The following is a 22904-nucleotide window of genomic DNA, read 5'->3' on the forward strand; positions in this document are numbered from 1 at the left end:
AAAAAAGATTTCTTTCATTTTTCATTTTCTCGTCTCCCTTCTTTCAACATTGAGGTCATGTTTCCCATCTGAAACTTCAATGTGCGTTAATTTTACATTTTTATAAATTCATACATTGAGGGCATTTTGTTCTGGTCCAGTGTTTTCCCCCCCAGGAAGGGAAAGTTGTATTTATAGGCGCCTATAAATGCAAGGCTTTGTTCTGTTTATATTTTCTTTCTTCTCACCCCCTTGGGGTGGTGGCTAGAAATCTGAGCAATCCTTGTTAAAAAAAAAAAAAAGAAAGAAAGAGAGAATGAAAGACAATATGATACAGTTGGTCTCTGTTGATTACTTACGGAGTCTGGTGACTGTGAAAGTGCTGATCAAAGGCACTGGACAATGAAATCCAAGCTTGTGGAGGGAGAGGCTGGAGGGCAAGCAGGATTTAGGAAAGAGCGACAGAGCTTCGCTAGCCTAATCTAATAACTTCTCATACCTTCTTCCTTCCCTTATTTCCTTCCTTCCTCTCTGCTCTTTGGTCTTTCTACTGCTCTCTGTTTTTCTGCACTTTGTTTTCTCCTTCCTTCCTTCTTTCCTTCCTTCCTTTTTCCTTTTCTGCAAAGAAGGAAACTATAAGATTGAAACATAGGGTCGGAAATGGTCAAATATTAGCAATTTCACACCCTCAACCTATTCCAACAAACAAAATTCAAGATTTAAAACTTTTACATATCAAAAAAAGAGAATAACAGCATTTTAAGAAAATAGAGGTTTTTCCTTATTTGAGAAGGGAATCTGGTTAGGACTGGCTATGGCTTTAACCAGGCCTGAATAGAATCCCAGTTCCACAACCTGCTCTTTGTAAGACTTTGATTGAGTGACTTTGCCTTTCTGAGTCTGTTTCCTCATCTGTAAAATGGGAATCCTGGTACCTATCTTACAGGATTTTTCTGAAAATTGTAAGCATAAAAGGCATGCCACCTCACAGAGTGAGTGGTCTGACTCATATATGTGTCTAACTTTTATAGCGTGTTTAGATGCTTTGGTGATGAGAAAATGCAAATTAATTCAAAAGCATTACTGAACGCTTGAAGCTTTGGGTCAGTATCTGCAGGCTTATTCAGAAATAATTGAGCACGTTGGAATCACTAATTATTAGAGAAATGCAAATCAAAACTACAATGAGGGGTTTCCCTGGTGGTGCAGTGGTTGAGAGTCCGCCTGCCGATGCAGGGGACACCGGTTCGTGCCCTGATCTGGGAAGATGCCACATGCCGTGGAGCGGCCGGGCCCGTGAGCCATGACCGCTGAGCCTGCGCGTCCGGAGCCTGTGCTCCAAAACAGGAGAGGCCACAGCAGTGAGAGGCCTGCGTATCGCAAAAAAAAAAAAAAAAAAAAAACTGCAATGAGGTATCACCTCACATGGGTCAGAATGGCCATCATCAAAAAATCTGGAAACAATAAATGCTAGAGTGGGTGTGGTGAAAAGGGAACCTTCCTGCACTGTTGGTGGGAATGTAAATTGATACAGCCACTATGGAGAACAGTATGGACGTTCCTTACAAAACTAAAAATAGAACTACCATATGCCCCAGCAATCCCACTACTGGGCAGATACCCTGAGAAAACCATAATTCAAAAAGAGTCATGTACCACAATGTTCATTGCAGCTCTATTTACAATAGTCAGGACATGGAAGCAATCTAAGTGTCCATCAACAGATGAATGGATAAAGAAGATGTGGCACATATATACAATGCAATACTACTCAGCCATAAAAAGAAACGAAATTGAGTTATTTGTAGTGAGGTGGATGGACCTAGAGACTGTCATACAGAGTGAAGTAAGTCAGAAAGAGAAAAACAAATACCATATGCTAATGCATATATATGGAATCTAAAAAAAAACCATGGTACTGTTGGACCTAGTGGCAGGGCAGGAATAAAGACATAGACATAGAGAATGGGCTTGAGGACATGGCGGGGGAGGGAGAAGCTGGGGCGAAGTGAGAGTAGCAGTGACATATATACACTACCAAATGTAATGTAGTTAGCTAGTGGGAAGCAGTCGCATAGCACAGGGAGATCAGCTCGGAGCTTTGCGACAACCTAGAGGGGTGGGATAGGGAGGGTGGGAGGGAGGCTCAAGAGGGAGGGGATATGGGGACATATGTATGCATATGGCTGATTCACTTTGTTGTACAACAGAAACTAACACAGTATTGTGAAGCAATTATACTCCAGTAAAGATCTATTAAAAAAGAAAGATCGAGCATGTTGGAAACGAAATGTATTACTCGATGACTAGCAAATATAGAGCTGGCAACAAATTTGTGCTCTTACACTTCACGTGTCTTGAGAAAACCATGAATCATTTTTGTGTCACATTCAGCACAGCCCCAAGAAATCAATAAAGAGGGCTGACTGAGAGCACTGTGTTCCCCAGACCATGATCCAGCATCTTCTCTGTAAATGATGGAAGAGGAAACCTTCTTGTACCTTCTGCAGGCCCTGATGGAAGCAGATAAGGTGAACTGACAAAACTTCAGCTGCTGTTTTCAGACTCACGTGGAAGACGAAGTTGACTTGGCAGGTTGTCTCAAATTCAGTGATAAGGCCACATTCATGTAAACAAAACAGTTCATCTCCAGGCACATGGTTGAACATGTAAGGGATTCCCCAATAGTTAATGTCTTTGGTGATAGATCACATGCATGGGGCTGTGGGTCATTGTGTGAAGTGTGCGTGTGTGTGTGTGTGTGTGTGTGTGTGTGTGTGTGTGTGTGTGTGAAGAACATAGTGTCAGGAGTCAAAAGTCAGGATATACTGAAAGGATTTTCCCACAGCTTCAGGAAGTCCTTGGAAACCTCATTTTCCAACAGGATGAAGCTCCCCCTCACTTCCATTGTGCAGTCCAGAAGCTCTTTTGGGAATATATTCCAGGGCACTGCGTAGGGCTTTCTGTTTAAATATTGACTTAATTCTGGGATAGTGGCCACCAGGTCCTCAGATCACCACACTGTTGACATCCTGTGGGGCTATAGCAAGAATCTCGCAGTCCTGAAGGAATGAAGGAAAGCCTCGTGGCTGCCATTTTAAACACCCAACGAGTCTGGGATGAATGGCCATGAGGGTTGTATATTGAGTATCTGTCTGATTGTGGAGATTATTATAGTTCCTTTACAACTTTGGTTTCAACTACATGCTACTATATAGCTTGCTTTCAAGTAATATGCCTTTAAACGTGTTGAATAACTGTTGACTCAGCCTTCATTTTCTCAATCAGTAGGTACTCACACTCTCTTGTAGGTGTCCGAAGGATTTGGGAATTTGAAAAGGAAAATCATATACTTAAGGAAGTTGGGATCCCCTGCCCTAGGCTGGTTGACTGAACTGTCCCGGGATCTCTCTCACCCTGTGCCTGAAGCGACCTGCCATTCAGGCCAGTTTGTCCCAGGGGCACTTTATGAAATATATTCCACCCTTGCTGGACCGTAGTTCTCTAGAGCAGTGGGTAATGAGCCCCCGACCTCCTTCAGCTTCTCATCAGAGATCACCTTCTACAGGACTCACCACAAACAGCACGGCACAATTTCCCCTGCTTTGATATGGGGACCTGTTTTTCAAGAAAAGAAAACCATTAGCTTTTGAAATCATGACCCTATCAGAAAAGAAAACAATGTCACATTCCAGCCCACAACCAGTAAAAACTGAGAGGAAAAATGACCAAGCCTGGGTTCTCCAGCCCCCTTCTCCAGTGGGTAGCCCAGTCCAGCCCTGAGAAAGCTCTGGATAACACAGCATGTTTCACCGGCTTCACCAAGAGCCTCAGATACCTTCCAGCAGACGCTCCCTGACATGTCACTGCCTTTGCCCTGCCGCAGACCCTCCTCTTGAGGTTCCCGGCTGCCACCATTCTGGAGACAGCTCTTCTCAACTCCAGCTGGAGGGAGGGCGTAAACACACATGGCCTCCCACAGCCCACGCCAGGATCGAGAAATGTTTTGGCCACTAGTCCTCTCTTATTTGTGGTTATTTCTGGTCTCTCATTTTGCAGCCCACACCAAACCCTCCTCCAGGAGGGTACCGCCTCACAAGCTGACAGCTCTCAGAGAGGGGGGAGAATGTCTAAACTCAGCAAACCGCCTGTGCTCATTCCTAGACGCAGTCCAGGTCATCTAATGAAAAGGTGCACCAGAGCTGGGTTTCTTGGAGCAAACCCTGTGACACGACAGAAAACCTGGTCGGCCTGCCCCACCACCTCGTTGGCTGCGTCTCCTGGGCCCTCCCTAGCTTTCTTCCTCTTTTCTCTCTGCCTGAGTGCTTCTTTGCTCTGTTCCTGGTGCCGCTGCCACGGTGACCGTCCTTTTGTTGTGGTGGCCCATGGGGTGACCTGAGTTTTGCCCAGGGGAGGGCCTCAGGTTGGCTCTGTTGGGTTCAAAGTGCTGAGGCTACTGAAGGAAGATTGTCTGGCCACAGTCCACCTGGCATCCATCAAAGACAAATAAACAAGCTGTGCTTATCACTGAGCTGCTTGGTGTAACCAAACTGTAAACCAGACCCATAGCGGCCTCCTCAGCAGCATCACGTGGCCCAGGCAAGGCCCCCCCCCGCAGTCTTCAGTCTTAACTGCAAATACATGCAGGTGAGTGTCGCCCACCATAGCTTTATCTTGGGTGTGAACTTGATTTCAAAATGTCCTTTTCCTTTTTAAAGTTGGAATGTATGCATACACACACACACACACACACACACACACACACACACACACACACACACGACCGACAGCAAACAGGCCAAGACATAAACAGTGGTTGCCTTTGCTGGTGACTAGGGATGTATGGACACGTTTTTTTTACATCTTTATTGGAGTATAATTGCTTTACAATGGTGTGTTAGTTTCTGCTTTATAACAAAGTGAATCAGTTATACATATACATATATCCCCATATCTCCTCCCTCTTGCGTCTCCCTCCCACCCTCCCTATCCCACCCCTCTAGGTGGTCACAAAGCACCGAGCTGATCTCCCTGTGCTATGCGGCTGCTTCCCACTAGCTATCTACCTTACGTTTGGTAGTGTCTATATGTCCATGCCTCTCTCTCGCTTTGTCACAGCTTACCCTTCCGCCTCCCCGTATCCTCAAGTCCATGCTCTAGTAGGTCTGTGTCTTTATTCCCATCTTACCCCTAGGTTCTTCATGACATTTTTCTTTGTCTGGTTTTATATTTTCCAAAGTTTCTATAATGAGGACTTAATCACTTCTATGATTTTAAAAACATGAACAGATACTTCTATTTTAAAATTTTCGGACATCAAAAATGCTAACTTAGCTGTGGTTGAGGAGGTGGAAAACAAGGGGAGCTTAGTTTAAAGAGTGGGAAAATTCTGAAACAGACTCACAGATATTTAGAACACACTTGTTGTTATCAAAGCTGGGAGGGGGAAAATAGGGGTATGGGGTTAACTGATACCAACTACTATATATAAAATAGATAAGCAACAAGATATACTGTATAGCACAGGGAACTATGGCCATTATCTTGTAATAACCTATAATGGAATATCATCTGCAAGAATACTGAATCACTATGCTGCATACCTGAAACTAATATAATATTGTAAATCAACTATACTTCAATTAAAAAAAAAAGAGTAGGCAAATTCTGATTATATCAGAGCAGAGTAGCCGGGTGAGTCAGAACCCAGTTGCAGCTCCGGCAAATCATCCCCCCAACAGAGTCACCTCTGGGCCTCAGCTCCGTGTCCTGTCACAGAGGACACACTCAGGCTTCCTGTAGATTGTTCCCTCCTCTCCTTGTACATGAATTCCTGCAGGATTTCAAACCAAGAGGGATGTTAAGGAAGTGCTTTCTCCCACTCGACCCTACCTCACCTCTGCCAACTTTGCCTGAGGGCATGACAATTCTGGAACCCCTGCAGTGAAGGCTGAGGAGATTGTCAGTTATTTTTGGATATACCCTTTGGCTCTTCCTACTTTTCCCCAGAGGTCTCACAGGCGAGTGAGCTGGAGGTAAGGGGGTTTATCGCCTCGTACAGTGAGTGCCTCGCTCAAGTTTATGCAACAGAGGACAGATCTCTGTTAACACCTGTGTCCATTTGAAAAAGACAACCAGATCACTCCCAACCATCACTCCTAGGAGTCATTTTTTTCGGGGGGCGGGGGGAGCTTACGTTTTATTTATCATTTAAAAAAATCCATTTTCTCTCTTTTGTTTTCTACTATCACCATATCTCCACTTTGCTCCTGGAGTTGTAGACTATTTTATTATTTGTTTTACTTTTCTCCTCAAAAAAATAATGGAAGTTAAAGCACCTGTATCATATTGCAGTTCCTCATAATGAATAGGAGAGTAGCAAATGTTCACTACATTGAATCTATTATTTTTTTAGGAGTCTTGTCTACACAGTGCCTGAGAGAGTTGACTGAAAATGCTGGTTGTTTTCGGAATTGGGTAGACACTGTTCTCGCCAGAACATTGTTCACTCCTGGCGAGGTAAAGCAGCCATACTGACTGCGTGTTGCAGGTATGTCTGTGATAATAATATTTGAATCATTCACTGTTAATCTGATTGACTTGGCACTTGACTTGACACTGGGGATGGCAAAGCTCTCCCAGGATGCCCTGATTCCTTAATGTAAGCAAAGATACAGGGGAGTACCATTCAAAACACATTTTCAGTCGAAAGGTTAATTTTTTTTTTTTTCATTTTAAGAGTTATTTCAGAGAATTTACTCTATCGAATTTGAGGAAGTTAATTTTGAGCTCTGAGAAAGCAGATCCTGTTTTCTTGTCTGCTGGCTTCTAAAATGGTTCTGCCAAAATGTTGCATGCGGATACACTGCAGCGAGATAATAGCGATAGAAGTCTTGAAGCCAAGGATCACTGGGGGAAATGCAAATCCGCAGGCTTTTCAGTTCTGAGGCGGCATTCTCAGATGCTGAAGTCATCTTCTGTTCACCGGAGGCCCTCACATCTGCACATCAGTATATGAAATTGGAGGCTAATACGCAGGTATTGATTTCTCTAAGGGTGAGTGTCAATATTTACAATCCCAAGAGGTGGCAACTGATTGAGGCAAAACCAAAGTGGAGCTGGCGACTGCCAAGGTCATGGCTGAGCAATAGTCCTGCTCTTCACAATGCAGGTCAAGGTGTCTGCCTCCAAGTGGTGCCCCGTTACTTAGATGAAAAGCAAAAACTACATTTGGTCCTCTAAACCAGAGGTCCCCAACAGTTTTGGCACCGGGGACCGGTTTCGTGTAAGACAATTCTTCCACGGGACGGGGGGGTAGAGGGATGGGGGGGGATGCTTAAGATGGTAATGGGAGCAATGCAGAGCAATGGGGAGTGACACATCTCACCTCTGGCAGTGCGGTCCAGTTCCTAACAGGGGGTTAGGGACCCCTGCTCTAGACACTACCAATCTCTATCACCAGGTAATGTGAAACTCTAGATAACTTACTAGATGCCTTCTACCACATAAGCTCAGTCAAATTAAAATCAGCTCCGGAGACAGGGGCTTTTTCAAGCTAATTGCTCAAATCACCTATCCTCCTTCAAGCCACAGATTGTTCCCTCCTCTCCTTGTATATGAAACTGTCTCTGACTAGATCCCAACTCTTAAATCAGATTTCTGTTTCTCCCCTCTCTGCACACCTCCAGCAAACTACTCATGACACCAGGGCAATCGAAAGTTTACAGGTCTGTTTCCCCGGTCGACGTGGGCTTGCTCAGGTAAAGGACCATGCCTTACTCCCCTGGGCATTTAAAGCATGACTGCTCTGTTGGTAGTGCAAATCACCATAGCTACTCTAGTAATATCTGTTGCAAGGATAGACAAAATTGGAAGTTCATTTTGGGGTTCAGGGCCTTTTAGAAATCAAGCAAGACCTGGATCATTTCTATATTTGGGGGCAATTAGAGTATTTTAAAAATGAAAAACAAAATCCCAAATTCTTAGTCTGAGCCTCCCTGTGCACACAACACCTGGGCCAAATGTCCCACCTGGCTTTCCTCCCGATGACGTCCTCTTTGGGTTCAGCTGGGATAACTCAGATCATTTCAGCCCTGAGTACCCCACATGCCTCAGGGACACAGAATGGCAGATCTGATGCCAACCAGAAGATGAATGAATGTCAAGATAGACAATGGTAAAATTGTGAGGTAGACTGTTTATATTGGGGGGGGGGTTCCTTCCTCTCTCCTGTTTGAAGTTTTTCCCCCATTCTTGGCCATTCTCCCACTTCACATTCTCCATTCTTTTCATTCACTGTGTAACTAATTACTGAGTGCAAACATTTTACATCATGATTTAGCATCAACACAAGATTGTGTATACAGAGATGAAACAGATCAACAGGATGAAAACCATGTCAGCGTCCAAACGTACAGGATGCCTGTCTGTGGCTCGAGGAACATCCTGGAGACAATTGTGGAGCCTTGTTTTAAGAAATGCTGCATCATCAACACTTTTGATGGCATAGAAGATAATTTTGTGTGGAAAATCATAGATTTTCTTGACCCTGAGTAGAAATTATTTTGGAAAAGTCATACGTGACTTTTGAAAGACTTCAAAAGTCTTCTGTACGTGAAGAATGTTTAGGAATACCTTACCTCGTGTAGTTCACTTATGATTTCCTTTTTACGTATGTACAAGAGTTGTTTTTGATGAAAGTTTGTGTCTAAATGAGGATTCTTTTAATATGCTTAAAATAAAAATTCAAAGCCTTGGTCTTTAGCAAATTTATATATATATAATAGCAAATTTATATATATATAATAGCAAATTTATATACATATGATAGCAAATTTAATTTGCTATTTTCTTAGCAGTATGTAAAATCATGGTGCTTGTATTAGTTTGTCTGGGCTGCCATAACAAAGTACCACAAATGGAGCCGCTTAAACAGCAGAAATTTGTTTTCTCATAGTTCTGGAGGCTGTCAAAGTTCAAGGTGTTGGCAGGCTTGATCTCTTCAGAGACCTCTCTCCTTGGCTTGTAGATGGTTATCTTCTGCCAATGCTATGGTCTTCTCTCTGTACCTGTCTGTGTCTAAATCCCCTCTTCTTATACGGACACTAGTCGTGTTGGATTAGGGTCCATGCTAATGACCACTTTTTAATTACCACTTTAAAGACCTTAAATCCAAGTACAGTTTAATTTGAGGTGCTGGAGGTTAAGACTTCAATAATGAATTTGGGGAAGAACACAATTCAGCCCATAACTCTGCTTTACCATTGATAGCTTCGTAGTTCAATGAATATTAGAGTATAAGCCTCAGAGGATTGTAAGGATATTACATGAGTCCCTGGTGCATAAGAAGCACTATGTGAGCCTTAACTGTTTATTAGTACCTACTTCCCAGGGTGTTTGAGAAAGCTAAACAAGATAGCACTTGCAGAGTGCTTAGCACAGGTCCTAGTGTACAGGAAGGACTCCATCAATGTGGACTGCTATCTCAAGATTCATTTGGAAGTATTTTCATACCGGTAAAGTTATTGAGAAAAAAATTCACCATATGCTTTAAAAATAGGAAATCTGTTTGTTTTTTTTCTTAAATCTTGGAACTTAAGGATGACATTGAAAACCCTAGTGCACAATTAAGAAAGCAAGAGTGGGTAGCCAGGACTTCAGGCATAATGCTTACCAGATTACTGTAATGTGCAAAAGTATTTTGTAATTACCTAATTGTCTGGCACCAACTCCAGTCCTATTTTTTAACCCCTTTGTGTCAAGCCAAAGACATCTCCAGCAGGTGTGACACACTGATGCAAAATGCAGTAAGCTATTATGGCAGGGCTCTGAGACCACCAATAGCGTCAAGAGATGAATAATTGGAGTAAGAAAGATAAATGTCTTTTATGAATAATTCAGTCTCTCATTAGAAATTAGAAACGTGATAGCCCCAATACTTGGGAGAGTAAACAGAAATCTACCTTTAATGGGCTATAATTTTCAATACGAGGAGGACGTTGCTAGTTGGCACTTAGATAAGCTTAAAACATACTTCTCAATGGAAAGAAACTCCCTCAAAACGAGATCACCCAATTGAGTCAGGTTTGACATAAATAAAGAGACGAATACATTTCTGATCTGGTTTAACAAGTGATTCTCTTTTTCATCCTGAACAAGATAATTAACTTCTTTATAGATAAACTTATGAAGTTTTTAAGCCACACACATATATTTTATCTCTAAACTAGACATTCCTCCACCAAGCCATACTTTTAGATCGTTTCTTCTATCCCTAACACCCAGAGTTTTTCACCGAATCCACCCTTATCAAAATGTCCCAGCAAACTCTAGAGCTTTCTAATATTGTCAACAAGTCTGCTCGGCACTAACAAAAGAAAACTAGTGCAGGTGGTCCTAGGAAGAGTTTGTACATTTTACATCTGGCCTTAGGTGTGCAAAACTCCAACTTTGCCATCAAATGCAAAGGAATGGCTCTAATGATGGAAATTTCCATTCAAGTAAGAGGGAAGGACTTTTTCAAGGAAATATAGTATAAGTCTTCAGGTTTTTCCATCTATTCAAGAAGGATATAGGTCTCTAGTAGAGATAAAGTTGTGCTCATCAAGCCCATTTCATACTCTTCTTGGGCACATAGCCGAGTGACATTTCCCAACCTCCTCTGCAGTTAGTGTGGCCATGTGACCAAGTCCCGGCCAACGGAATGCAGGACACTTCCAGGCCTGGCCCTAAAACTCCCAGAGCCAACCTCCACTCTCTCATCTACCATCTGCCACCTGGTTGGTGATGCAAGCCTAGAGACCTCAGTGCTCAGGGCAACCTTGAGAGAAAAGCACTGAACATGACGGAGCCACAGTCTAGAAGGAGCCTGGATCCTTACCAACCATATTATACTGTGACATGACTGAGAAATACACTTTTACTGTGTTAAGCCACTGAGATTTAGGGGTTATTTCTTACTGTAGCTGTAGCTTTATTCGCCATGAATATTAGAAGTATGGACTTTCCTGAAAGGAATATTACAAGGATCAACATATGGGTTTGCTTTTTAATTTATTCAACAAGGATTTGTTTCAAGTCCACCATGTAAGAGTTACTCTGCTGGGACCAACTCATGAAGCACTCTGATGATTGAGTTTAAGTCCCTGGACTTTCAATCAAAGCAGGGGTTTGGATGCTGACTTTGTCACTTATCAGCTGTGTAACCTTGATCATGTTACTTAATTTCTCTGTGCTTTAGTTTTCTCACCTGCAGGATGGGGAAATGATAATATCTACTTCATAGGGTTGTCCTGAGAATTAAATGAACAATGTATGTAAAATACTTAGCTCCTTATGTGGTGTATATCTCAATAAAAGTTGACGTCATTGTAAAGTCTGGACAAAGCTCCAATTTTCCAAATTAAACATAACATGCATTACTGTTAATAATCAGATTTATAAGTGCATTCTACTTGTGTAGCCATGAAGCTCAAATCCAATGATAGCTCTGAAAGGGACTGAAGAAATGTGGCCATGAAGACAGACTCCCAGCACTTGCCCTGGTTTGGACAAAGAGGCATACCCTCTGGCGATGCATGCTGGGAAATCACATTTTAGTTGAGGAAAAGTATAAAATTACTGGCAAATTTATTTGCAGATTTGGAAGAAGAAGAGAGAAAGAAAATAGCAGTTACAGGAGGTCTTCCTTCCCTCAGATAGCCCTAATGATATGTTTTCTCAGCACTCTGGGGCTTTTCCAGTGGGGTGGGTCCATTAAATAAATACATATTTATTTTTCTTTACTTTTTCAAAACCCAGTAATGCAAAGACTTATGTTTATTTAGTATTTTCCTATTTGTTTTCATAGCCAAAATATGTCTGCTGGCCAGGCAGTTCCTTGAGAAGATCTTGTTTCCCTGTCCGGCCCCAGTCAAGAGTTTTTGGAAGAGAACACAAAATGCCCTTTTAGAGGTAGGATTAAATGGGCTGGTATTCAGAGAGTCCATTAACCTGGAGAAGGAGAAAAAAAAAAAAAAATCCCATAAAGCAAAACCAAACCAAACTCTGAATAAATTGGCATTGAAGGACTCCAGGTCCAGAAAAATCGTCTTGAAAAAGTTTATAGTCTATATTTTTTTCTAGGCCCGTTTTCTTGGTTTCCATAATCAATAGTTAATGAACATGAGCTTCTATGATGCGAACAAAGGAACTGAAGAAAATGGGAAGTTGTGCTCAAACAGACGGTAGGTGACTTGCTTTAGGGGAGAAGCAAGATCCAGACCAGGGTACAGATCACCCGTCTTTGCCTATTCAATGCCCACGGGTTTTACCAAAAAGGAGAGTTTGAGCAAAAATTCTAGGGCAAATATTCTAAAAATGAGAAGGCCGCAGCTCCCTAAAAAGCAAGCCAGGCGAGTAGCTTAATCTATTTTCCATTACAAACTGAAGGGATTGCATTGTCCTAGACATCAAAAAAGGTCAGTGGGAACTTTAAAAACCTTCATTTTATGTGTTCAGTGGTTTGCATAGGAGAGGACAGAGCCATTTGTGAGAAAGGATCACAATTTTGTGGCTCTAAGCTTAAAACTGGAGAAAGATAGGAGCAGCCTCTCGTTGGCACTGCCCCTGATGGTGGCCAGCAACGTTCTGTGCCTTTGTTCTCTGGAACTGGATGCAGAGACGGGCCTGGGAACCAGCTGACCCCACAGGATTAGTTCCCGCAATTTCTGAAAAGTTTTTTGAGCATTCTTGAGTAAGGTGGACTAATCAAATTTTCTTTATAATTTTTTTTTTTTTTTTTTTTGCGGTACGTGGGCCTCTCACTGTTGTGGCCTCTCCCGTTGTGGAGCACAGGCTCCGGACGCGCAGGCTCAGCGGCCATAGCTCACGGGCCCAGCTGCTCCGCGGCATGTGGGATCTTCCCGAACTGGGGCACGAACCCGTGTCCCCTGCATCGGCAGGCGGACTCTCAACCACTGCGCCACCAGGGAAGCCCTCAAATTTTCTTTTTAACGGCTTTTCGCTTTAAGCAAGACTGTTCTGAAGAAGGAAAATCTGTCTGCCATTTGGAGTCAGAAAACTAGCCTTAACAAATGGGGTTAACTGATTACCTTCTGAAACCAGTTTAGCCCAGATAGGGCCCAGGATTTCTTTAGCAGTCCCAGAACCCCCCAGGAGAAAGGGGATGGCTCAGTTCACATCTAATTTTCCCCATGCCTACGTTCCATGCCTACATTATGGATCTTTGTGACTGTCTTTGGGAAGTTTAGAACTGAACAAGAGGGGAATTCCCTGGCGGTCCAGTGGTTAAGACCCCGCGCTTCCACTGCAGGACTGCAGGGGGCCACAGTTCCATCCCTTGTCGGGGTATGGCCAAAAAAAAAAAAAAAGAGGTTCTTAAATAAAACGTTTCACCTTAAAAAAAACAAAAAACAAAAATCTGAACAACACCTCAGGAAGGTTATACAGCGATAGGAAACTCCAGAACAAATCCTTATCAAGGGGAACTTTCCAGGCCTGAAAGTAACTCTGCCTCAACCAGACTACCTAGCCACTGCTCTTGGTTGTTCATGAAACTTGAATTCCAATTTAGGAATTGGAATTCAGGAATGGAGAGCTGGGGAGAGGCAGCATTGCTAGGGTATTGGTCTGTGTGTTCCCTATATCAACTCAATTTAATCTTTACAATAACCCTATGAAGCAGGACAATTATTATCCCATTTTATAAGTGAGGAAATAGGATCAGAGAGTTTGGGTCACTTCCCCAAGGTCACACAGCTAGTAAATGGCAGAGCTGGGATTCAAATCCAGGGAGCATGACTCTAGAGCTTATGAACTTAACCACTAATTATACTATTTCTCTTAAAATCTGAAATTCTTAAGATAAGAAGGAATAATCTCTGATGTTGGAAATGCAGGCAGATCGGTGGGGAGATATTTTTGAGTGATATAGCCTTCTTAGCACTCTTCACAGTCCACTTCATGGGAGTCCAGTGATTCCTATAAGACTCTCCCTGGTACGTATCCCCAGGACGGTGCGGCTTCAAGCAATTTCTCCTGTGCCTCACAGGACACCTTCCCTAGGACACCATTATCCTGGCAGATCAAGTACAGGGAGGAAGCTTCTCTCAGTCCCTCCAACCCAATAAGAGTATTCACATTTTCCAAGATCCTTGATTACGAGCCTGAATAGAAAATTTGGCTTCTGATTAATAAGCCTCCTTGCCTTTATGTTTCTACAGAAAGCACTTGTGCTAGTAATTATGATGCTTAATAATGAGATGTCTATCAAAGGAAGTGAAATGTCAATGGGGAAACAATGACGTTGGACCAAGTCTAAATGTCATGCCTTTTAAAGAGTCTTCACCCAAAAGGGTCCTGCCCAAATCACTGGTAATTATAAAAGGTGCTGCAAAGCAGAAATTTTTGTTCTCCTTTTCACTGGTGATTCCAGGGAGGTTTTCCATGTTTTAGACAAGTCCTGGGCCTGGAAGCGCTCAAGCATCAGGCTGGCAGAGTAACATTGCTGCCAAGTTGAGGACAAATCTATTTGTCTCTCGGTTACCATTAGAACCTTCATTCTTACATTTAGAACCTGACACGTGCCAAACTGCCCAATTGTTCCTCGCCTGTCATTAAAGTATGCAGCTAAACACTGGGTTTGAAATACATCATCACAACTGTCCAAACACAAACCCCAGGGTATTCAGGACTCCCAGAGAGGAGCAGGGTGCGGGACTAAAATGATGTAAATTGGCCAAGACCCAAAATGCCATTTAAAATCAAGCACAAAGAAAAGTGGTGCTGCGAAAAGCACTGGACTGACAAGCGTAAAGGCATCAAGGCTCGAGTCCCATGTTCTCTGAGCTCCTGAGAGAGCCTGCCCCTTTTGCCTGGCCTGTGTGGCTCATTCTGAACGGACAGAAACAAAGTCCTGTTTTGGAAGACGCCTGGCCAGAAGTGTGCCAACAGACCAATAGCCTAGCAATGCTGCCTCTCCCCAGCTCTCCACTCCTGAAGACCAACTGAACTCCAGTCAAATCAGTTGGGGTGGGGGGAGGGGCGGTTGCAGGTGGTTGGATGAGGGAGGGCTGGAAGGAGCATTTGGTTATTATAAAAAATAAAAATAGTCATTTTGACTTATCTGTGTAATTTTCCCAGAGAACCTAAAACATAGAAGCCTTGTGTGCTATAACCTCGCCTATCTGGTCAGGATGCATTAAGTTATACTACAGTAACAAGTAACTCCAAAAGCACAGTGGCTTCACCCAACAAAGATTTACTTCCCATCCTACCATCTGTCCATTACAGTTCGGCCAGGAGGCTCCACTCACAATAGTCTTCAGAGACCCAGGTTGATGGAATAACCACCATCTCCAAAATGCCAGAGGGCAAAAAGCGCTGGAGGGTCTCAGAGTGGCAGCTAAATGATCTGGCATGGAAGTGACACCATCTCACTTGCTAAAATTCATTGGCCAGAACTAATCATATAGCCCCGCCCAAACACAAGAAGGCCATGATGTGTAATCCTACCACCTGCCATGAATATCACTGTCACCCTAGATCACATCTCTAAGCAGCAAAGTTCAAACTCTTGGTTCGAACTTTCCATCCATCATGACTTTAATACAGAAGCAGAGCTCACAGGACCAACCTGGCTGTAGAGTTGATCCAGGGAACCCTTGAGCCTGGAAAAGAGAGTCATCTGGGTTGCTCTATATAGCCTAACACTCTAGCTATCATTGGATATCCCATTCTTACTCCAGAAGATATCAGAATCCCTGACTTAGTCGCAGAATAATGAATTCCCTTGCTCATCTTTTGGGAGTCCTCCAGATTGGAGAGAATTTGGAAACATACCAAGTACTCTGCACCCTTTCTGGCCCAGGTGCCCTTGCATTCTGGGTAGGAGAAAAACAGATCCCTGGAGCAGGGCAGGGCCCCTAGGGAATTACTTTCTGACATTGGTTCCAATCCAGAATTCCTTCCAGAGGTCTATGGTATCGGCAATATCTGCAAACTGCAAGAGAATTCTCCTTTCCCGGGTGTGAATGGCTATTTATAGAATGTATGCAGATCCTATGATCCATAAAACATACATTCAGTTAAAAAGGGGCACTGAATTCATCCTATCATTACATGTTTTCTCAATTTCAGCACAATTTGGGGGAGGGGTGAGGAGAGAGGGTGGTCCACCAATTTTCTGGGGTTGATTTAAAGAAATAAAGACGTTCTCGCAGTGTTAGAAACCTCCGCTCCCCGACGCAAGAGGGAGGGGATATGGGGATATATGTATGCATAGAGCTGATTCACTGTGTTATGCAGCAGCAACTAACACACCATTGTAAAGCAATTATACTCCAGTAAAGATGTTAAAAAAAAAAAAAAAAAGAAACCTCTTCTCCCTGATTAGGGTGCTTTGTGAGGGTCCTTTTTTAGGCATTCTCAGACCTTTTTGGTGTAATTTCTGGGCAAAGGAAAGCCATTGGCAAACATTTCAATAATTGTTTCTGAAGCTGAACTTTGTCTTCTAGGAGAATGATCGCACTGAGGGTGGGCTGAGGTAGTAGGACGGGTAGCATTTTGAGACTACCAGCCTAAGGCTCTGTGTAAATGAAACCCTGCTTGCTGGCAGGTCGGTGCAGGAGACATTTGGTCAAGGGGCATCCTGAGAAGCACTAAATCAACGAGTATAGAGCTGGAAAAGAGGGGATGGTACACACACACCCTCCAGTTCACTGTGATGACTGAACGCCCGTCATCACTTATTCCCGGTGGGTCAGAGTAATCTGTCCACAGTTATACATGGAGGGAGGGAAAGGCAGGTGGACGTCAGGATCATGGCAACCTCCCAGCCCACGGTTTTCTGTCATGTTAGCACAGATGATAAACACAAGTGTTCGGCCACTTTCATTTGTGGGGTGGCTAGTGGCGGGGCAGAGTAGGGCATCAGAACAGCTCTTTAAGTCCATCTCATTCATATTCCTAGTCAGCGCTCCCCCTCTTCTTGGCAGGATCTCCTGGGAGAACTGAAGGAGGCGTTACTGAGTCGTATATGCCAGCCGCATATGCATCCACCGTCTGGGGAAGACCTCCCTGTTGATCGTCTTTCCCTGTGAAAGTGACCACAGCTCATCACATGAGCTTTGTAGATGAAGCCAGCCTGCTGTACCCGTCACCATTTATAGGGCCAAAGAAAAAGTTCGTCTGCAGAAGGCAGCCATTAGTGACCTGAGCCCAAGGGAGCCTCTCTGCTCTGCGGCCATCTCTAAGCTCTGCCCCCTAGAGGCACGCTGGTTTACTCTATCAAATCCCCACCTTGGGGAAACATCAATGGTGGGTGAACACATGAGCCTGTCACTTTAGACTAGTCACTGTTCTTGAAAGCTCAGGCACATGCTATTGTTGGAATTCTGGGAGCCAGAGTGGCCGCATATAGCCAATAAGGCCAAAGGAGTGACTTCCTCTGTTACTCTGAGTCCCCAAGTATCTTTGTAATAAGCTCGTATTAGTTAGTATATGTGACTCTTCCTTTCGTTTCTCTCTTTAGAGATCTATCAACATTATTTACCAACATAAATGAATCCTTTCATCTTCACGGTACACAGTGAGCAAAATGAAATAGAAATTCCATCCTTAGATCATAGCCCTGTTTATTTACACAGTTCTCCAGTCAAAGGCCTGAGTTGGTTGCCATACGTTGCCCTCCCAGGTCTATCAGGGCTGGGAAGGAGATAAAGTCAGGACGTGGGGCTGGTCTACAGGACGTGAGAAAAGTCCAGGACACCATTCTGGGAAAAGTCAGACTTGGGACAAAGGTACAGTCCAAACACCAAATCCAGAGGGCTGGCAAGCTCCGGATCCCAAGGGAAGCATCTGTCACCTGCCCAAGCAATGGAAGCAGGAGGGCCCAGGGCAGACAGAACAGAGGGAAATTAGTTGATGTCCCTGATGCATGGAGCCCGTCCCTTTTCCAGAGGCTCCTTAGAAGCAGCTGAAGGTGGACAAGGGGCTGCTGAAAGGGAAAATGTCTGGACTTCACTTTCTGTGTTTGGTGTAAACCCAAGGGCCTTTCGGAGCCAAAAAATTATTGGAGAGTAAAAGAGACCTGGCAGCTGAGGGGACTGCTGCTAGCCCTTGCTCAGCAGGCTGTCTTCTGGGAAGATTAGGATCACGGAGCCCGTCAGCCAGAACCTGTTTCTGAAAGTCCAGGGAGAGTGGTGCATACATGCAGACATAACGCGTTGCCATGGCCCTGGGGGACAGTTCTGGAGTCAGAGCCGGGGAGAGGGCAGGGTCTACAGGCAGCCTGAGAAGGTGAACGGGATACCAGGAGCTCATGGAGTGAACCCAGATGAAAAGAAAGGACTCAGGAGGGGGAGGAGGACCGCAGAGCGCCTCCTTGCCAATGAAAGCAGCCCCTTGAGGAAGGCCACAGAAGAGCCTAGAGTGGAGCCCACGGAGCTGCGTTCTGAACAAAATCCCAAGATGATTCTAATGCAGGTGGTGCCGTGAGCCACGTTTTGGCTGCTGAGAGGTTTTACAGGACAGAGATGTGTGGCGTCCTGTGGACATAGGAAATACACTTCGCAATCTTCCAATGTTTTGGTAGGCTCTCTGGGGGACAGCAGTTTGCTAGGTTGGAGAAGGGGTGGCACCTGAGCAGACAGCGGGCTAAGCTTGCAGGGCCAGCCTGCCTTCGCGTTGAGGGCCTTGGGTGTACCTCTAGGCCTCTGTGTCCTCTCCTCAGGCACAATGGTAGGGCCTCTGGGCAGGGAGCCTGCTGAGAGTCCTGTCCTAACGGCAACGCGTGCCAACCACCTGAGAGAGTGGAGCTCTGCACTTGAACTTGACCACGGCCGACTGTGGGAACATCTATGTTCAGCCTGCTAGCTCAACACACTCCCATGCAGATTTGCCCTTGGCCTTGCTGAATGTGAATCTGTGAAATGAAGGTCAATGGTATCTTGGTATGAGGACCTGCTCCTCTGCCTAAAGGTCTTGCCCTTATACTGTCACAAAGCTTGCCCCATGAGTTGTGACCTCCGTGTTCCTGAAACTGGGGTCTGACTAATTTTTAGGAATCCTAGACATTTTTCCTTTGGGGTTTTGTTTTCATGATTATCTAACACAAAAGTTTTACCAGTTATAAAGATAACGCTTTTCTTTTGGAGCACTGATTCCCATTTGAAAGTCTTCTTCTATAGAATAAAACTTGATTTTTTAAAGTCAGTGTTTCTCCAGCTGTGGTCTCCAGAAATATTAGGGGACCTTCAGTTACATTCTCTGGGATCTATATGAATGGCCTTTTCTTTTTCCTATTAAAGTGAAAACCACCATTTTAGAGCATTGCAATGGAACAGTAGTTTTAAATATAGAATCTAGAAATGAAATTCTCCTTGGCTTTATAATGACATTGGGTGGAAAATCTCCAAGGATGAAGTACATTGTGTGCCAATTCATTTGAATTCCATTCAATTCAACAAGTATTTATTGAGCTGTGGTCCTGATGCTATGGTTGACACTAGGGAATAGAGAGAACTAAAGTTTCTGTTGCTCTTGGTAGAGAATTATTGTCCAATAAGCAATGGGAACATTCTCTCTGGAGGAGTCAGGAAGAGCTTCTCTGAAGGATGAATTCACCAGGATGACTTGCAGAGAGGGAGAGAGAAAGGGCGAGAGCAAGAGAAAGATAGAGAAAGACTGATGTCTGATGCAAGCAACAGCATGAACAAAGACGCAGCCAGGAGCTTAATGTGACCAGGACACAGAGTTTGAGCTCACATAGCATGAGAAAGTAACTAGGCAAGGACCCGTGTGCTGTGCTAAGGAGCTTGGGCTCATTGGCAGAATATGGCAACTCTTCTAGGTTGTAATGCCTTTTGGGGATCTCCCTCCCTGAATGCCTTTATTATTCTGTTTTGTCTGGAAAATTTGAACTCTCTCAAGGGCCATGTTTTACTGGTCTCACACTCCGAGATGTAAAGAAGTAAAAAAAAACATATTATCATCTTAGCAATGGTACCAAAATTTCAATTGGAGAGAGAAATAACTGTCTTTTTTTGGAAAAAATATGTTGATAAAGCCTTAAGGTAAACCCCATACACCTGAGAATTTGTGATTTTAAATATCAGAAGAGGGGAACTACTTTTTTCATAACTGGGGAGAAAGAATTTGGGGTTTTGGTATAGGTCTCAGTCCAAAAGAGAGCTGTCAAGAAGGGAGGAAAGAGCGATCTGGGACATGGTGGCAGGATAGCTCCCAACTCAACAAATCTTGAGGAAAGTCTTTAAAAACCATAAATGCTGTATGCAAGTGGTATTTTGTGGTGGGATATTGAGGACAGGCTTGAATTTCAGGGCAGACTTGAACTGGGGTGTAGGATGGAATGTGCACAGCAGAATGTGTTGTGGAGCCTGAAGTAGCCCTAAATACATAAGCTGCTGGGAATATGCAGCTCTTGGAAAGGGCCTTGGTTTCCCCAGGCTATGGTTCTGAACTAGATTTGAAGGGTGTGCTGGTTAATTTTACGTGTCAACTCAGTTAGGCTACGGTGCCCCCAGTTATTCACTCAGAAATCAGTCTAGATGTCCTTGGAAAGATATTTTAGATGTGATTAGCATTTGCAATCAGTAGATTTTCGGTAAAGTAGATTACTCTCAATAATGTGGGTGGGCCTCATCCAATCAGTTGAGGGCCTTAGGAGCAAAGATTGAAGTTTCCAAAGAAGAAGGAATTTTGCCTTAAGACTGCAACATAGAAACCCTGCCTGAGTTTCCCACCTGCTGGCCTGCCCTGCAGATTTTGGACTCAATACTGCAACGTTAACTCTTACCTGAATTTCCAGCCAGCCAGCTTGCCATGTGGATTTCAGATCTGCCAGTCCCCACAATCACATGAGCCAGTTCCCTAAAACCTCTCACTCTCTAGATAGATACATAGAGAGAGAGAGGAGAGAGAGAGGGAGAGAGAATCAATTCTGTTTCTCTGGAGAACCCTAATACAGTAAGTCCCCTACATACAAATGAGTTCCATTCCAAGAGCAAGTTCGTAAGTCCAATTTGTTCATAAGTCTAACAAATTTAGCCTAGGTACCCAACTAACACAATCGGCTATACAATACTGTACTGTAATAGGTTTATAATACTTTTCACACAAATAATACATAAAAAACAAACAAACAAAAAATAAACATTTTTAATCTTACAGTACAGTACCGTGGAAAGTACAGTAGTGCAGTACGATACTTGGCATACAGGGACTGGCATCGAGTGAAGAGGCAAGAAGAGTTACTGACTGGAGGAGGGAGAGGAGGTGGGAGATGGTAGAGCTGAAGGATCGTCAGCAATAGGTGATGGAGGGCGAGCTGCAGTTTCACTCACGCCTGATGTTGATGGCACAGGTTCTGGTCCCTTGCTGGATTCAATTCTATCTACGCTTTTGAAAAAACGATCCAGTGGTGTCTGGGCAGTAGCTCTATTTTTCTCATCATAGATGACACAGATTGCATTCTGAACGGCTGCTGTAACCTTCGTGTACCATTCTACGTTTGAGTCCTGTGCCTCAAACACTAACAGGGCCTCCACAAATAAAGAAAATCCCCTTGCCATTTCCTGCATCGTGAATCTCTTAAGTTCTTCAGTTATTTCTTCTTCTTGTCTTTCTTGCCGCTTCTTAGCAGTCAATACATCACCGCTGCTTTTAAGCTTGCTTCCGGACATCCTGTGCTTGAAATAAAGATATTGTACTACTGTACTCTATACAGTAAAGTACACAAAAGCACAACCACTTGTAGAGGATGCACACATGTGACAATGTACACCAGGCACAGGAGCTAACTTATGTGATCGGACATGCGAACGCATGTTCGCATCTTTGAAAGTTCGCAACTTGAAAGTTCATATGTAGGGGACTTACTGTATAAGGGACAAGGAGACCACAAATGGTATCTGGGTGACACAGCTCTACAGAGGGCAACAGTACATATTTCCAGATCTTAGGCAGAAGCAAGCGTTTTCTCACAATTTGAGAAAATGCCCAAAGGAATCAAACATGGTTCTTCCTGTGCCCTGTGGCACACATTGCTAGATCTGGACCAATAGCCATCTCCCTTATTCCTTTCTTACTGAAAGAATCCTAATTTTGTCTTGATCGGAAATACCTAGCTAAAATACTTGATTTCCCAGCCTCCTTTGCAGCTAGGAGCAGTCACATGACACAGTTACAGCCAATGAGACTTAAAGAAGCCACTGTATTTGGATCTTGAAAAGCTTGGAAAGAGTTAGATTTGGCTGGCATGGTCCTTCTCTGATTTGCCCTTTTCTCTTTCCCATTCTTCCTGCCTGGAATACAGATGCAAAGCCTATATAGATGCTACATTAGCCTTCTTGTAATTATGAAGATGAAAGTCACTAAACATGGTAGAGCAGGAAGGTAGATGAACTCTAGGTAGTCAAAGACATCCATGATTAGCTGTATCAGCCCTGGACGACCAACCTCTGGACTTATTAATATAGGAGAAAAACAAACCTCTTCCTTGTTTATTCCAACCTGGTCAAAATTTCCTGCCACGTGCAGCTGAATACACCTCTGACTGAGACTGCCACAATCTCACTCACTGATGGATTTGGCAATGACATCATTTCCAGATAGCCACTAGGAAATAGAAGAGTGAGGGGCCTGGAAACCTGACTGAATTCCTCTGTAGCCTTTTTCCAAGTAACAAATTAGCTGAACTTAAATGATCACATCAACTCATCACCACCTTGAACAGAACACTGGAGAGGTAAGTTTCTGTGGGTTAGGATTGAGAGTTGAGTGGAGAAATGTTAAGGATGGCATCACCAGATGCAAATGGGAGAGAGTTAGAGGGTATTTTACACTACAAATGATGGTTTAAAAAAATAAAAACATAGTTTAAAAAATAGGAAATTCACTCCAAATAG

Source organism: Tursiops truncatus, chromosome 5 (genome assembly GCF_011762595.2).
Source record: "Tursiops truncatus isolate mTurTru1 chromosome 5, mTurTru1.mat.Y, whole genome shotgun sequence".
Classification (NCBI taxonomy): Eukaryota; Metazoa; Chordata; class Mammalia; order Artiodactyla; family Delphinidae; genus Tursiops; species Tursiops truncatus.